We start from the raw sequence: 14,473 nt of genomic DNA, 5'->3' as shown, positions 1-14,473 counted from the left end.
GGCTGCAGGAAGAAATAAAGCTCAAGAGGTAAAGGTGTGACATGCAGCTGTGTTTCTTACATCCCCACTGAATTGCCAAAGAACAGGTGGGGGAGACCTCTGACTACACTGTTTTTTGGATCATGTCCACACCCTGTCCTGTCCAGAGCATTGCTTTCTTAAAGATCTCAAGAGATCTGCAAAGCTGAAAAAGCCCCAGGGGCTGCACACCATAGAATGTTTTGGAATGAACTATTAAACATTATCTGGTACAAGTCCTCTGAAATGAGCAGGGACATCTTCAAGTCGATTGGGTAGCTCAAAACTCTACCCAAACTGACCTTGAATATTTCCAGGGATGAGCCACCTAGCAGCTCTCTTGGCAATCTGTGCCAGGGCTTCACCACCCACTGTCACACATCTTTCATGAAAAATCCTTTCCTTAGGATTTTTTCCTCCTGAGAAGCTGAGAGGCCTCAGGAACAAAATGTAAACATTGATTCTCTGCTGCTGTGGAATGCAACAGGTGCATCTTTGACTGGCCCATGTTGGTTATTTCTAATTAACGGCCAATAACAGCCCAGCTGGCTCAGAGAGTCCGAGTCACAAGCCCTTGTTATCATTCTTTCTTTTTCTATTCCTAGCTAGCCTTCTGATGAAATCTTTTCTTCTATTCTTTTAGTATAGTTTTAATATAATATATATCATAATATAATAAATCAAGCCTTCTGAAACATGGAGCCAAATCCTCATCTCTTCCTTCATCCTAAGACCCCTGTGAACATGGTCACAACCCACTTCATACAAAAAGTCTTCATTATGTCCAGTCCAAACCAAATCTTTTTATAGCTTAGAACCATTTCCCCATTCTATCACTACAGGCCCCACAAAAAAGCCTGTCCACACATTTCTTTTAAGCCTTCTTTAAGTATTAAAATATTAAAAGTCTGCTGTACTGCAACAGAGTAGACTCTGTCAAGAGTGAGTACCTACAAGGTCAGTACCTACAAGGCTTGATGAGACCCACCAAATTTTATGTTCCCTCATTTTCTCATTTTAAAAGGCATTTTAACCTAACATGTTCTCAATTGGTTACCTATAAAGGGATGACATCAGTATTCTACAGTATCAATATTGTGAAGAACATTTGACTGTGATATAATTTATCTTCAAACATAGAATAAATTGTAAAGAATTATGTATATTGAGTCACAATTGATAATAAAATTATCCCCTCAAGATAACAGAGCTTCAATTTAACTTATCTGATACATAAATTAAAAGAGCAGGCATTTATTTTCACACATCTGCTCCTTTATCTTACCACCATCATCTTCATCATCATCATCATCATCATCATCATCATCATCATCATCATCATCATCACTTTACATGAACATAATTAGTCTTTATACAATGTATAAATTAAGATACAACACTATTATTATTATATTAGCAATTGCTAATAATTGCAGGGAAGTAAATGCTTACTTTCGATAGTGTGAGAAAAATTATGCTTATATGTATGTATAGGAGTAAATCTTTGTATGAGAATGGGAACTATTATTTTCAAGACCAGTGTTAGAAAGTCAAAACTCTTGTCAATTTGCCATAGCATTAAATTTAAAAGCAATTGGGTCTTAGCTAGTTCTGTTTTGCAGTGAGAGAGGAGGCCAGGCTGGTTTCACTGACATTTTCACAAACCCAACTTAATTGGTTTTTCCCTTCAGATAAAACACACACACAGCTTGGGGCTCCTGGCATGAAGATAAACTTTTAAAAATTTGGTTCAATTCTCTTTTCAAGGCTTTTTTTTGCTAAAGGCGCAGTGGGACAATATATAAAGAAGAAATCCATTCTGCTATCTAAGTGACACCAGCTAGACAATTCTAAGACAAATCCTATGCAGTCTACCAATTCGCTGTTCTTCACATGTGAAGTTACTCAGAACGGCATCCCATGTGGGCCCATGCATTTTATTTTCTTTCCCTCCTAAAGCAAAAAAGAACGAGATACTAAAGATGGTATAAACCTGCATCATTTCTATGTGAGGTAGGCAGAAGAAGATTTTTCATTAAAATCCTGTTAAATGTTTATGAAAAGTTATAAAAGTAAATCACAGGACTATCAGCATGGTGTGAAATAATGGAGGATCAAGAGATAATAGGTTTTGATTTCTCTTTCACTCTCTGGATTAGAGGAATGTTCTCCTTGCCTCTTTTTCCTCCTGGGTTGATGGGTATGATATATAATGGTAGGCAGTTAGGAAGGACTGGTCCTGTGTTAGGAAGGCAGAATACTCTCAAAGCAATTACAAGAAGAATTCAGTTTTAACTGGACTTGAAGATAATCACAATTATCCCTCTAAACTTTCAGAAGACTGTAACAGATACATCATTAAGAAGATTCCACTACTTGTGATGTATCCCTCCTTCATGGAGAATTCTCAGAAAGAAATACCCCCCTAGGGCTATGAGGTGTGCTGTCTGCAGAACCGAGCACTCGCTACCTTCAGCTACAGAGATGCTAAGTATCCAAATCGATGTAGTTGATCTGTTCTGAAGGTTGCATAATATTCTACAATTGCAGTGAAAGAGGGTATTGACTGCCTAATTATTACTGTATAATTTCATGTAGATACTTCCAATTCTGAAATATATTTGAATTAAATTGATTTCTGAGTAAAAAATTAGCTGCAGCATTGGATGGATAGTGCTACGGTCAGAGTTTCACATAAAAAAAAGAAAAAAAAAAAGAATGAAAACTTAGTTCCACCCACATTTTTGCACCTTTTTAAAAGTACTTATACGTGACTGTGTATTAAAAAAAATGAGATTATCACAATCATTAGATAACATTTTACACATCTTAAACTCAATTCTTCTTCCTTTGCTTCTCTTAATATCTGAAGTGCAAAAGTGAATGGAGAAAGGTAACTATATTCATGGACTATTTTGTTTGACTTGTCTGAGGAGAAGTAGTTTATGTTATTTATCTTGAAATAAAGAGTTAATGCCAACTTGGGTGGGGTTTTGTTTGTTTTATTTTGTTTTGCAGATGATGTATTTTAGCTGTGTTCCATAAAAGTATTTAAGATGTATTATGGCTGGGTTCTGCGGTCTGTCTGACCCTAGCTGCTGTAGATGGCAAAGTACTGCTAAGCAAAACCAGTCCAGGTGCCCTAGGCAGTCTCCCAGCTGCAGGCAACCTTAGCAAGCAGCTTAGCTCTTTAAGTGAGGTCAGCTCTTTGGTGAATTCAGCTCTTTAGTGATTTCAGCTCTTTGCTTGCTAAGTGCCTTGGCAGATGAAGGAATGAGAGAGGGGAAGAGTTGTCTGAGGTTCTACAGAGGTATCTTTATTGGCAGCCTCTAGAAAGGGTGCCAGTGACTGCATTTCTGTTGAACTGGGCAGAGGCAGGGGTTTATATAGGGTATGTAGGTTTTGGAAAACAGTCCAGTAGTAAGGGTCAAGGTAAATACAACCGATGGTTTTACAGAGAGATAACAAGGGTCTGAGGCAGAAAAGGGGTCTTTTGGTCCAGTCATTCTGACTCAACATTTCTTATCTTAGGCAACGATCGCCAGGGAGGCCTTGCAGGCCCTGTGGCTGCTACAAAGATGGATTACTAATTACTGAGAAATTAATCTGTAATTCTGGATACCTTGGAAACAACATATGCTAGCAACAAAAAGAAAACTAGGTCTTTACCCACATTGTAGAATATTCTGAAGGCAATAATTGTGGGAAAACTGTAGAGTGAAATGTGCCATTTGCACTGTTTTGGGGACAGGGCAATTCTGCTTTTGGACAGCACGTGGCATATCAAAAATCCTTAAGAGAAGGAACCACCAGAATATAAAAGTCTGACTCTCAGTGTCTTTTTATTATTTATCTATTGCAACATATAGTAGAAATGCAGTTCTTCTATTAGATTTCTTCTTACTTTCTTGCTTGCTTTCACCACCATGGAATCTAACAGACAAATAAGTTAATTACATTTTTTTCATTTAAACATATATCATTCAGAAATAGGTTGTTTACAGTCTGTCAAAATTTTCCAATGGAAATCATCAGGGAATTTTCCAATGGAAATCATCATCATCTGATTAGTACCTAGGGTATGATTTTGTCCATTTTGTAGAATTTAAAAATTATATCTTAAACTTAAAAATGAAATGTGGTTATGTATATTTCATTCTTTCAAAGTTTCTTAGAGAATGATCTATCTTCATATTCCCTATTGAACTACTGTTTTCCCAAAATGTTTTGCTTCTTCACTGTTCCATGTGCTCAGCAGTATATTAAAGTAATATCCAGTGAAAAGAACATTAAACCATTTTCAACTCTCTTCTACTTTTATTACTTTTTTGCATTCATCTTATACAGTACATATGGGAAATACAAGCACAGAAGTCTCCCAAGGTCTCAAACACACAAACGCAGATATAGAGATGAATACAATGTTTGACCTAAGACCTTGGAGAAGGCTTGAAGCTTTAGAATAGAAAAGTGAAACAGACATTAAGTAAGAATAAAGATTTGTAGTTTAAGCAGAAATATGTTTTAAGCAAGCAGAAATATGCCTCATGTAAATGAATAAATATGTAAAGCAAGATAGTAGAAAATTTTAAAGTCTAGCAATAGAACTTGTTAAAGAGTTAGTAATAAGTAGAAGATGTAGCAATAAGTTTCTGTAGAATTATATGAGTGGATAAAAAGAACTGCATTGCAGAAAAATCATATAATACACAGCAATTGATGATCAGTTTATGAAGGTGCTAGCAAGCTCTTTGGAAGTAGCTGACAGGATAAGAAATTTATAAAAGACACTGTAACTAGAATTAGAATGGCTTCTGATGTGATGGCCTGTGTGGATGTAACAACCTTGAGGTCTCACCCTTCCATGAGTCTGATTTTGCAATAAACCATCTTTTAATCTCTTAATCAGTTGACCCCATCTACTCTGTATCCAGAACAAGTTTAGTCTTTCAGAAATCCTGTAGATCCTTTGCAGACAAAATCTTTGTTGGCATTGCTTGAAATGATTATAAAATGCAGTTTTGAGATTGGTCTTGTGTGTGTGTAACACAGCTCCTGATCATTTTTCATGTCTACTCAGAATACTTTTGTGTTCTTCTGTCTGCTCAGAACACTTTTTCCACCAATACAACTTAACTTTTGATGTACATAATGTGTATGTTTTTCCAAATTTTCTAATAAAATAAAGAGTTCATGTTGCTTAAACACATCTCTTGGTTGGATGTCTGGTTAAAATATTTAAATTATTTTAAATTCCCATTTCTAAACCTCTTAGGCTTCTCTTTTTGGCCTTGATCTCTTTTCATCTGGGTATTATGCTGATGGTTAGTCTAACAGTCTGTGCAGCACCATCCTATAGCAACAGAAAAGTTAAAATAGCATAGCACTGTTTCGTTTACAATACTATTTTTTTAAACATTTAGACCACATGATATATGACCACAGAATCACAGAATCACAAGGTTGGAAGAGACCTTCAAGATCACAGAGTCCAACCTGTCCCCTAACACCTCAACTAAACCACGCCATCAAGTGCCACATGCAGTCTTTTTTTGAACACCTCCAGGGATGGTGACTCCATCACCTCCCCAGGCAGACCATTCCAGAACTTTATCACCCTTTGCATGGAAAACTTTTTCCTAATATCTAACCTATATTTCCCTTGATGCAGCTTGAGACTGTGACCTCTGGTTCTGTCAGTTGCTGCCTGGAGACAGAGACCAACCCCCACCTGACTACAACTACCCTTCAAGAAGTTGTGGAGAATGATAAGGGTGCCTCTAATTCTCCTTTTCTCCAGGCTAAACAAGCCCATCTCCCTCAGCTAATCCTCTTAGGGCTTGTGTTCCAAGCCCCTCACCAGCCCCTTCTGGATGCGCTCAAGTGTCTCAATGTCCTTTCTAAACTGAGGGGCCAGAACTGGACACAGAACTTAAGCTGTGGGCCTCACCAGTGCCGAGTTCAGTGGGAGAATGACCTCCCTGCTCCTGCTGGCCGCACGGTTCCTGATACAGGCCGGGATGCCTTTGGCATTCTTGGCCCCCAGGGCACCTGCTGGCTCACGTCCAGCCAGCTGTCAACCAGCACCCCCAGGTCCCTTTCTGCCTGGGCACTGCCCAGACACACCCTCCCCAGCCTATAACACTGCAGGGGGTTATTGTGGCCAAAATACAGGACTTGGCACTTGGATTTATTAAACTTCACCTTGTTAGACTCAGCCCATCTATCCAAGTGTTCCAGGTCTCTCTGCAGAGCCATCCTACCTTCCAACAGATCAACACATGCTCCCAGCTTATTGTCATCTGCAAATTTACTAATAAAACACTCAATACCATCATCCATGTCATCTATAAAAACACTGAATAGAACTGGCCCCAGCACACACCCCTGAGGGACACCACTGGTGACAGGCCCCAGCTGGATGCAGCACCCTTCACCCCCACTCCCTGAGCTCAGCCATCCAGCCAGTTCCTAACCCAGCAAAGAGTGTTCCTGTCCAAGCCGTGGGCTGCCAGCTTTACCAGGAGTCTGCTGTGGGAGACAGTGTCAAAAGCTTTGCTGAAGTCCAAACAGACAACATTCACAGCCTTTCCTGCATCCACCAGGAAAGGTGTCACCTGGTCATAAAAGGAAATCAGGTTGGTCAAACACCACCTACCCATCCTAAACTTATGCTGACTTGGTCTGATACCCTGGCCATCCTCTAGATACTGCATAATGACACTCACTGTAAATTGCTCCATTATCTTGCCAGGTACTGAGGTCAGGCTTACTGGTCTATAATTACTAGGATCCTCCTTCCCACCCTTTTTGTGAATGGGTGTCACATTGGCCAGCTTCCAGTCATCTGGAACCTCACCAATGAGCCAAGACTGTTGGTAAATAATGGAGAGCGGCTTTGCAAGCTCATCTGCCTGTTCTCTCACCACTCTGGGGATGGATCCCATCTGGTCCCATATATGTATGAATATGCAAGCATCTCAGAAGTTCTCTGACAGCTTCTTCTTGAATAATGGGGGTACCATTCTGTTCCCTGGCACCATCAGCCAACCCAGGAGAACAGTTGTCCTGAGGACAAGCCGTCTTCCCACTAAAGACTGAGGCAAAAAAGGTGTTAAGCACTTCTGCCTTCTCCTCATCTGCAGTTACTAAATTCCCTCCCTCATCTGTCCGGTTTTCGGCTGTTTGAAGGGCCTGGAATGGCCCGGAGTGGCCTTGGGGCAGCCCGCGTATCAAAGGACGAGAAGAGGCTTCAGTTCTTCTTTCGGTCTTTATGTTTATTAATTGTTTATTTAAAAGAGTTTCTTTCGGCCCGACAGAGGTCTGCTCAGCAGCCAGCCATGAGTACACTGACCTGCCCTCCGGACAGTCACCTATCTTTATACCAATTGTTACGTGTACAATATTTATCATTTTTCCCCAATCCTTTTTATTCTTATTGTCCGGCGCACTTTCAGTAATGGCCAATCCCAAAGTGCCACCATCATCACAGAAGATGGAGGAGAAGAAGAAGAAGAAGAAGGACAGGACATGCCCCAATTCCTCCATCTTACTTCTCTAAACCCCCCTGTACAGCAATCTTAAACCCTGTGTCTCACCCTCTAATTAACTAATCCCCCCGGTGAAGTCCTCCTATCCTCATACAGGTGTCGTCTCCCGTGTAGGATCAAAGTCCAGCCACCAGACACTTCTGGCAACATTCCAGGACTTCCGAGCCCTCCAAGGGTGGTCTCGGTGGCTCAGCACCTCAGTCCTGAGGTGCTGAGATCCCACATCTCCCCCTTCTGTTTGCACCAAGAAAACCTCTTTTATCACCCGATTCATGGCGCGTTTTAGGCATACAAAGATGCATGGGACAACAATTATGAGGACTGGGAGGACTATTAAAACATAAAACCCTACCCTTAAAATTCCTCTCCAAATAGGAGAAATGTCAAAGAAATCTACCAGCTGATCGATCCATGATCGTATGATCTCGCCAAGCTTATTTATGCTGTCTTTTATATTTCTAATACTTTCATGAATTGATTTTGAATGATCTGAGAGATTCATGCAGCACATCCCTTCAAACTCTTCACACCCATGTCCATGAGCGAGCAATAGATAATCAATTGCAGCTCTGTTTTGAAGAGTCGCCTGTCTTACACCACTAACGTCTTTTAACATGTCATCCAATGCGACAGACACAGACCGTGCATGTTTGCTCAACCAGCAACCCATGCGGTCGATCTGAGTCAAAGCCACCCCTGATGCTGTTTGGGGTGAGAAAATTGCCGTAGCAATGCTTGTTTTCTTATCCCAAGAAAATATTTCGTCATTGCAATCTGCCGCATATTTTTCGATTGATCTTTTTCCTCTGTGCCTTTTCTCTCTTAGCATGTTCAAATCAGGCGACAGCATTGAAATTTCCCCAATGCTGCATGGACCTCCCGTGGCATTAGCAGGAATGCCGTGCCAAATTCTGTCCCCGCAAATTAAAAACAAACCCCGTGGCAATTGCACTGGGACTTGGATCGATCCTTTGGTAGTTCTCTTTGTATATTTGCACCAAGCTGATGCATTCTTATAAAACTCATGAATGGGAGTTAAATCGATAGTTTTTGCCTCTGTGGCCTTCGGAACTTCAAACTGCATGCAGAATTCCATTGTCATGGACCCAAAAATCTCCAATTCCTGAGGTTCTGTAGAAGCCATAGGAAGTAGATGTGTCCAAGCACACCACTCTTTCACAGGATTTTCAATGACCTGTGAAATGTTAACTGCGGAATGCCCTGGAACTGGCCATTCGTCCACTGGCAATCCAACCATGCATGCAGAAAATGGTTTTCCTGGCCTCGAATGTGTCAGGCAAATACTATCTAGATTCGCTGCTTGAGCCAAAGTCTCCCATAGATTTTGCCTTGGCTGATTTACAGGTAAATCTTCTCCATTGTGTGCTGCAATGAATGAAAGGATGATGCACATAAGCATCATGATACTCATTATTTCGCTCTTATACAGAAATCCCCAAAGTCCTTAGTTTCTTTTTATTTTTCTTCGGAATCGCTCTTTCCGGCCTGAGTCTCGACTTCTGTCTGAGTACTCGTCTCTTTGTTTCTTGGATCAGCGTTCTCGCGTTCTCGCGTTCGGAATGGCTTCACGTGCCGCGCCGACACCCACTTTAGACCTCGATCTGTGGAGATACAAGCGAAACCCTTGCCCCAAGTGATTAGTCTGAAAGGACCCTCTATTTGTCCTGTCTCTGGGTTCCTGATCAAAACTAAAGGGTTTTCCCTTAGCTTTGCCTGTGTGCTGTTTAGAAAGTGTCTCACGATTGGTGGATTAGGTTCCGAGGATGAGCTATTTAGGAAATTCAACACATACAGTGCCTTATTTAATTTCATGTGAGGTGTTGCCTCTGGTTCACCCCTTCTCTGTCTGTCCAGAAGGGATTTCAGGGTGTGATGTGTTCTTTCAATGATCGCTTGACCTGTGGGTGAATGTGGAATACCAAACGTGTGTCTGACACCCCATTTTTTCAGGAATTTGTCAAGCACCCTGCCTGTATACGTTGGACCATTATCTGTTTTTATCTCCTGCGGCACACCTAATGCTGCAAATGCTTGCAGAAAATGTCGGCAAGCATGGTCTGCTGTTTCCCCTGCATGTGCTGAAGCAAAGACTGCACCTGAGAATGTATCCACAGAAACATGAACATTTTTGAGCCTCCCAAAAGATGGATATTTCGTGACATCAGCTTGCCACAACTGAAGACTTTGCAGCCCCCGCGGATTGATAGCTCCGGTGGAAGAAGGTGGCTGCACAAACTGACAGTCTGGACAAGCACTAATGATCTCCCTCGCCTGAGTCTTTGTGAGACGAAAGGACTCCATCAGCGCTTGCGCATTCTGATGAAAAAACGCATGACTTAACCTTGCTTGCTCAAAAATGTCCGACAGTGTTTGCGAAATGGGCATTGTCAACCTGTCCGCTCGAGCATTTCCCTCCGCTAGAAATCCCGGAAGTGTCGTGTGCGCTCTAATGTGTGTGATAAAATACTCTCTTTCCCTGTCCTCTAGCAGTGTTTTCAAGCTCGTCAGATAGGAGTATAAAACCCCATTACTGACTTCTTTCAAGAGCGAACCTTCCAATCTCTTGACCACACCCGCAACATATGCGGAGTCTGTCACCAGATTGAGAGGTTGTTTGAACAACTGAAATGCTCGGACAACAGCTGCCAACTCCACAATTTGTGGAGAGCCCTGAACCTTCCTCACGTCAGATTCCTAATCCCCTGTCGTTAAGTCTCTCCACGTGATCACTGACTTGTGTGTCTTCCCTGAGCCATCCGTGAACACTGTGATCCCGTCCAAAGGTTCTTCACTTATTCTTGGTTTTGTTTTATAACATATTTGCGATTGCAGTATTCTGTGTTGCGGAAAGTGGATTGTGCAAGTTCCTGGGAACGCTAACAATGAGATTAACAGGTCTTTCGATTGTTGCATCGCCCAGTCGAAATAGTCTTGTTTCAAGGGTAACCTGATGATTGAGAATTCTCTTCCTGCCATTGTCAGCAACCTTGTTCTCGCTTTTATGATGATCTGTGCTGCCATCTCCAAATCTGTAAGAATTGTTTTTGCGGGCCTGTGTGGTAGGAAAATCCACTCTATGATTATCAAAGAGTCCTTTTGCGACTCGTCCCATTGGAAGATCAAACCATGGAACTGTGTTTTCTTTCCCAGCACTGCCAACTGAAAAGGCAACGTTGGAACAAATCGATGTGCCTGCCTTTTCTGTATTGCTCTGCAACTTTCTCCAATTCCTTCTTCGCTTCTTGCGTGAGTGTCCTGGGAGACCGAATGTCTGTGTCTCCTCTCAAAAGATCGAGCAACGCTGGGATGTCGCTGTTTGTGATTCCCAAAACCGGCCTCATCCAGTTGATTTCTCCCAGAAGCTGTTGCAAATCGTGCAAATTGCTGATCTTGGTGCTGATCTCCATTTTTTGAGGTTTTATTGTTCTCTCTGAAATTTTCCACCCTAGATATTTCCAAGGTGCAACCTCTTGAATCTTCGAAATGCTGATTTCCAGACCTGCCTTTTGCACCTCTGCGATCACACAGTCACGAGCTTCTTGCAGCTCCTGTTGTGTTGATGCTGCAATGAGCAAATCATCCATGTAATGAATGATCTTTACCTTTGGAAATTTCTTCCGTGCTGGTGCCAAAGCTCGTGCCACGTACCATTGACAGATCGTCGGAGAGTTTTTTAGACCCTGTGGAAGAACGACCCAATGGTACCGCTGCAGAGTCGTTTCCTTGTTGATACTCGGAACTGAAAAGGCGAATCTCGGAGCGTCATCCGGATGGAGTGGGATACTGAAAAAACAATCCTTGAGGTCAATGACCACAAGCTGCCAATCTCTGGGAATCATTGAGACAGATGGAAGTCCCAATTGAAGCGGTCCCATGTCTTCTATGACTTCGTTGATCTTCCTGAGATCGTGTAACAATCTCCATTTGCCCGATAGTTTTTTCTTGATGACAAACACTGGAGAATTCCAAGGGCTGTCTGTTGGCTTGATGTGTCCCGCCTGCAATTGTTCTTGGACCAGGTTTCTCAAAGCACTCAACTTTTTCCGCTCAAGGGGCCACTGATCCACCCAAACTGGATCATTGGTTTTCCATGTCAGTTTCAGTGTGGGGAGTGCTGCAGTGACCCCTACTAAAAATCCACTTCGATCTTCGCACCCCATTGTGCCAAAAGGTCTCGACCCCAGACTGTGATCGGCTTTTGGACAATAAAAGGACGAATGATCGCCGTCTTGTCTCCTGGTCCCGTGACAACGACAGAATTCTCACTTTGCAGACACAGAGATGCTCCCCCTATGCCTGAGAGAGAACCCAATGGCGCAACCAAGCTCCAACTGCGTGGCCAAAAGATGTATGATATCACTGTTACATCCGCCCCTGTATCGAGCATGCCTGTGATCGCTATTGTTCCGTTCCCACATGTCAATTGGCATGTGAGCGTGGGTCGGTCTCGACCTATGTGCTTCACCCATGTTGCATGTACTTCAACATATTCCTTCATAGGGAAACCTTCTTCGTCGAAGATTGACATGACCTCTCCAACTGCGTGTGGCGGCAGTGCAAAGGCTCTCGCAACCACAGTGTTTTCTGGTACAGTCAATGGTGGACGAAGTGCTCTTGCCAATACTGTCAACTCTGTATTTTTGTCCGCTGAGATAACTGTTGGATAGACAATGAGTCCAAGAATACTGCACTTATCTTGTCCAATTATCAAGAAATCTTGCTTCTTATATAAGTCCCCGCGGATACCTGTTGGTATTTCCGCATGACTTTCGTCTAGAAAGCATACTAATTTTGAAGCTGCCAATGCGCACTGTGCCCCTGGTGGGAGGAGGTCTGGGTCACTGTGGAATCGGCTGAGGGTTTTGCTGAGGGCGTCTGCTTGTTGCTCACAGATGATTGCCCCGTCTGCTCTTGCGACACCGCCAGTACTTGTGTCTGAGCGCGCTGGTCCGCGCTGTGCCTCGCGTTTCCCGGATGCGGTAACGGATTTCCGTCCACGTCTGTCCGGGAATAACATTCTTTCGCAGAGTGTCTTCCTCTTCCGCACCGTGCGCAAACTGGTCTTTCCGTCTTCTGTACTGGCGCTGGCGTATGTGTTTGTGCACAATTCCTTTTCATGTGCCCAAGCTCCCCACATCTATAGCACTGTCCTCTTGGGGGATTGTTCTTTTTCTGCATCGTCGCAAGAACTTTGTTGATGTTCTCATTCTGTTGATGCAGTATTTTTTCCAGCATCTTTTCCAGTGTCTTGTCCTCTGTTTGCTTTTCTGAATGTCCCTTTAATTGATTCTCCCATTCCTCTCTCAATTCGTTCTTCACAATTGCTGCGACATGCTGAGGTGTTCCCACCTTGCTGCATGCCTCCACCATCTCTGCCAAGGATGGCCGTCCTGGCATGGCGCTAATCACCCGTTGACAATCCGGGTTGGCATTGCCGAAAGCTAAGCTTTCCAAGAGAGGCCTCTTCGCTTCTTCTATCGTCACCTGTCGATCCACGGCTTGCGTGAGTCGATCGATGAACGACATGAATGGCTCTGTGGGACCTTGCTTGATGCAAGAGAACGGGACTTCTGGAGCTCCTGCTGGTGTGATTTGCATAATTGCCATTCTCGCTGCTTCCTTGATGTCACTTAACACTCTTCGTGGGAGCCGTGCTGCTTGTTCCCCTGGGTTGTCATCTGGAGGATCTCCTGCTAACTGCCCTTCTGTGAGGTTTGCGTTTGGTCCACCTTGGTATCTGTTCCGTAATTCAGCAAGATATTTTCTCCACCTTTTTTCCCAGACAAGGCTTTGAGTGTCAGTAAGAATCATTGCCACAATACTTCGAATATCATATGGTGTGAGATCATGTGTAGCGAATGTCCCTCTTAGTAGCTGTTTGAAGTATTGTGAATTCAGCCCAAAAGTTTGAGCCGCCTTCCCTAAATCCTTGAGTATTTCATGACCCATCCTTTCCCACCTTGGGTTCTGTCCCTGGGCATCATATGCCACTGGCATTGTCAGATCTCCTGATCCCAGAAATAAATGCTTTTCCTTTGCCAATGCTTTTCTGATTCGCTACCAATCCATCGTCTTCACCGGCTCTTGAAATTCCTCTTCTTCAGGTTCCGTTGGAATTTGCATAAATAATGGTATTGTGGATGTCATTGGTGATTCATCACGTCTCATTCCTCACCTTGAGGTTTTTGGCCTCGCTCCCAAATCCGAAAAGGAAGCTCGAGGATCCTGTTGATATTTCTTTTTTGTTGTGTCCACTGAATGCAAGAAGCTCTTAGCTGCTTCCGCTGCTGACAACATCCATGTAGGAACCCCTTCCGATGCTGTGATCCTTATGACATTTCCTTCTTGTAGCTGTTCTTCATCTGAGCTTTCATCATCCTCATGAAACCTTGAAGTCGATGGATAATCCCCTTGTTGTGTTGGCATTGTTTTCTTTAAAATGCTTTTCTTTTTATATAGTGTTGGGAAAAATTGCTGCATTGTTGCAGTCTCTGCATTGTTGCAGATGGCGCTGTGGCTCCGCCCACCCAATCTGGCATGTCGTGCACTTCTGTCTTCCTGCCACCAGGTGGTGCTGTCACCGGCCTCTCTGGCTCGGATGACGAAGTGTGCTCGACTGCTCCTCTTCCGGTCGGCGGCCATGCTGGCTGTCCCATTTGAGACCGTGTTTGCTTGGCTTTTAATTCAGCTGAAATTGGGGTTTGAACACCAGAACGTGTCTCTTGAGTCTTGGACTCCGAGGGTTTAAACCAAGGGCACCAAGTCTGGGGAAGGCGGGGGGCCCCGGGATATGAACTCCCTGGCGTGGCCCCTCCTCGCCCGAGATGTCACAGGGGGTGTGGCCTGCCCCCGCCCGCGCTCTACTCTCTGCGCATGCGTGCTCT

The 14,473-nt window shown here is 43.4% G+C and overlaps 1 pseudogene; it reads right to left on the bottom strand.

The window, feature by feature from the left end:
- Positions 1-5,522: 5,522 nt before the first annotated feature.
- LOC141727247 (uncharacterized) lies at positions 5,523-14,231 on the bottom strand (annotated as a pseudogene).
- Between the last annotated feature and the right edge of the window lie 242 nt (positions 14,232-14,473).

Source organism: Zonotrichia albicollis, chromosome Z (genome assembly GCF_047830755.1).
Source record: "Zonotrichia albicollis isolate bZonAlb1 chromosome Z, bZonAlb1.hap1, whole genome shotgun sequence".
Taxonomy (NCBI): Eukaryota; Metazoa; Chordata; class Aves; order Passeriformes; family Passerellidae; genus Zonotrichia; species Zonotrichia albicollis.
The sequence above is the reverse complement of the archived record's forward strand: the minus strand, read 5'-3'. Positions and strand labels throughout refer to the sequence as shown.